The sequence below is a fragment of the Poecilia latipinna genome, unplaced genomic scaffold (genome assembly GCF_001443285.1).
Source record: "Poecilia latipinna isolate Pla-1442-1.1 unplaced genomic scaffold, P_latipinna-1.0 Scaffold2592, whole genome shotgun sequence".
Classification (NCBI taxonomy): Eukaryota; Metazoa; Chordata; class Actinopteri; order Cyprinodontiformes; family Poeciliidae; genus Poecilia; species Poecilia latipinna.
In genome coordinates this window covers 139,160-142,919 of record NW_015115208.1, presented here as the reverse complement: position 1 = coordinate 142,919, position 3,760 = coordinate 139,160, and positions in this window count along the sequence as shown.

Sequence of the window (3,760 nt, the reverse complement as noted above, 5' to 3'; positions counted from 1 at the left end):
TTGGGTCCATCAGAACCGTCGGCGCCTCCTGTATGTCGCTGTCGTGTCGCCACTCTTCATCAGCGTCTGCTGACTCATCCCGCCTCCTGCTTCGTCTCAACGACTCGGTAAAAATAAACCCGGCTGCCTGTCAGGCGGTTCTGATGCCAAACCGGCTGCCGGGCCTCAGGCTGACTCAGCAGAACAGCAGAGCTGAGTCACAAAATGGAGCCGAAACTCTGGTGCAAAATATCAACTCAAACAGGGAACTTTCTATCAAACTGCAGTTTACCACGTACTTTTCTTCAGTGCACGTGTGTGTGTGTGTGTGTATCATGAAGGAGACCAACAGTTGCTACATGAACTGTTATTAAATCTCCTGAGCAGATTGGTGCCCAGAATCTGAAGGTTTCTAATTGAGACGGATTTCTAAAGGATTTTTCTATGAATGAACTTTTCATCAGTTCCTGGACTAGATGGCATAAAACACACCAACACAGATGTTTGCTTTTCATCAAAATGTTTTCTTTATTCTGCAACAGAAGCCAAGATGGCGGCGCTGGACTGCTGCCCGAGTTTTAACCAATTCAGAATTTACAACCAACCAACTTCTGCAACCGAAACGAGAAACCAAAGTGAAACTGGAGCGAAAACAGGAGGAAACGCCGAGAATCGTTCAGGAATAAAAACAGATTAATAACAGTTCAGATTTTTAACCGTCCACTTTCTCTGCGGTTAAATTTGCTCATAATTCAGACCAGAAAACACCAAAAACAGACACATAACAGTTGTTTTCCAAAGACATCTTTTAAACATTTTCTTTACACATAAAACAGTCAAGTACCAAAGATGCATGCTGGATCTGTAAAAGGGGAAAGAACGGGACGGGCGTCATGTACAGTTTTAAAAACCTGTTTTCTTTTTTCTCTTAAAATGTGATATTTCTGGGCGGCGCCGTCCGAAATGCAGCTGGGAAAAACGCGACGCGATTCCCAGTGAGAATCAAACTCGTTCAAACCGTCGCTGCAAATAAAACTTTGCAGTTCTGCTGAGAGGAAACGCCGCTGTAACAGTCCTGTGATGGTGGAGCGCCGGGACGCGTCGGCGACCGGATCCGACCCGACGTTCCAGACAAAAGTCAAGTTTTCCCAAAAGTGGAAACTTCAACCAAACAGTCGGTGAAAAGTAAACTTGGTTAAACTGATTGTTTTGGCTCGATGCCCAAAGTTCCTGTTTGCTTTTAGCGCCATGAGGGGAAAAGTCCTCCTGATGGGCGGAGCTTCATGCACGAAACCCCGCCTCCCTGACGGAGGAACAATCCGGAGAGAAACGTTGGGAAATCATCCGGCAGAAACTGTAACTGCAAGTCCCGGAGGTAAAAACTGGATCTGAACTAAAATTTCCTTCAGTTCCAGCTAAAAGTTTCTTAAAGTTTCAACTGAATTTACAAATTTTCAGAAAATCGTTAAATAGATGATTTTGAATTTATTGGAGCCGTTTGATGGAGTATTAGGACCAGGTTAAAAATATAGGAAAATAAAGTCGACGCCTGAATAAATCGAATTAATTAATTTGTAATATTATGAGAAATTATACTAAGTCGTAGTAATGCGACAAACTTGAAATAAGTTTGAAATACCAGAATGAATCGTGTAACATCGTCTTATTCTGAAATACTGAGTAAAGTTGCAACATGTGGCAAACATGAAATAAGACAAAGTTTGAAAATAGTTCAAGAATAAATAAAGTTGTATTACACAAAGTCATAATGTGCAAAAGTCCTAGAGTGAAACTGTACTTAGAAAGACGTCACAATGAGTTAACATGTAATAACACATGAATAAAGTCGTAATACTTTGCAACATATTTTCTCTTAATTACGTTTTTGTTCACCTGGCTGTAATACGCCGTAATATTTCAGCTGCTAATAACTTGAAAATTACAGGCTGTGCATGAAATACAGGGCAAATTTTAAAAAACGTCAAAAACTAAAAAGAATCCGACATTAGATGGACAGGCTCAGGTTTTATTTATGTAAAATATGTGAAAATAGTTTCCATCAGCATGTTTTTCATGAATTTTGATGGAAGCTTGACGCGCTCAGTGGTTGAACAGATTCTGGACTTTTAAACTTGTTTTTCTGCAGGATGATTTTCCCAAACGGATTCCTGCGTTTTGTGCAAACAGACGGATCCGCTGGTCGTTTTCTGAAATCCAGACACAAAACAGATTTCTGTTGCGATCCACAAACTGAAGGCTTGTTTTTCTCTTTACATCTGGAATGTAAACAAACCAGGATTTTACACAGATTCTTCCTGATGCAACAAAAAATCTTTTCCAAGTGGTAAAAGCAAATAAATCCTCTGACAAACTAAAATCTTTGGTTTAAATGTTCCAGGTGTGAAAATCGAGCTTCCAGCTGTTCATATAAACTGTAAATATAGATCTATAGTTCATATAAACTGTAAATATAGATCTATATCTGTAGATCAGACATCACAGGGAAATGTGTGCAGCTCCATCCAGGGAAACCAGAAACTCAGACGACTCTGCTTAAAACTTTAATAAACTCAGAAACACATTCAGCACTTCAAGTAGTTCCCATGGAGACGGTGAAGAGGTCAGAGGTCACAACAAACTGACCGGATCAGAACCGGACACAAAAACAAAAAACCCTGATTCGCTTCGTTTTCCCGCTGCTGGCTCAAAAACACCTGAGGGGGGCGACCTCCCGACCCGACCCGACCCGGTAGCACCTGCAGAGGTCAGTCAGTGTGTGGAGGGTAAACACGGATCAGAACCCGTCTCTGTACATTCAAACGGGTTCAGAGAACCAGAGTGGAGGGAAACGGTGCAGCAGAACCGGGTCGGTACTTTGTGCTGCTGGAGTTCTGCCTGGTCCGGTCCGGTCCGGTGTTCTGTCAGCTTCACTCAGCATGAAATAAATAAACGCTCACAGTTCAGCTCCTTTGCTGTGGTTCTGCAGGGGGGGGCGGCCCGACCCGGTTCCGACCCGCCTGCCGGGTCCAAATGAGAACAGTTTCAACATGGATGGCTTTCAGTTCCAGACGGGTCCAAACACACACACACACACACACACACACCTGTGGCTTTTTGTGGACTCGCTGCAGACGGGGGAGGAGCCAGCAGACCCGGTCATCAGCCAATCAGAAGCTCCACAGGAAGGAGGCGCCGACCAATCAGCTCAAACGGCCCATTTAAAGTTTAAAATGCTAAATTAGTTTTAATTAATTCATGGAACTTTAAACATGCATTAAATATTTTAATCATAAACAGAAAAATTTCACTTAATGGTCAAAATGTATTAGTTTTTTTAGAAAACGTCCTGCTTTTGTTGCAGTTTTTAACTTAACCACTAGATGTCAGTAAAGTTCTACGGAAACGATCTGCTGGAGCTTGGAAATAACTTCAGGAGCAGAATCCGATTAAAGATGTTTACATCTAAATCAAATAGTCTGTAAGAAGAAAAGTGGAACAATAAAAAGTTCTGCATATTTTAAGGAATTAAACTCATTTTGTTAAACGAGGTAAAATCGTTTCATTGTAAAGTTTTAAATCTCATGAAAACATTTTCTGGTTTTATCAACAATCTGCTGCTGAATTTATTTCCGTCTATTAAAGTCTTTGGTTCTGATTGTTTTGTTAAATCTAAAGTTTTCATTTCCCTTCATGGATCAAAACGTTTCAGCAGCTGCTGATTAAATTCACAATCAGGTGGATTAAGACTGTAGCTGGCTTCCAGCTGCTGCTCAGAACCGGA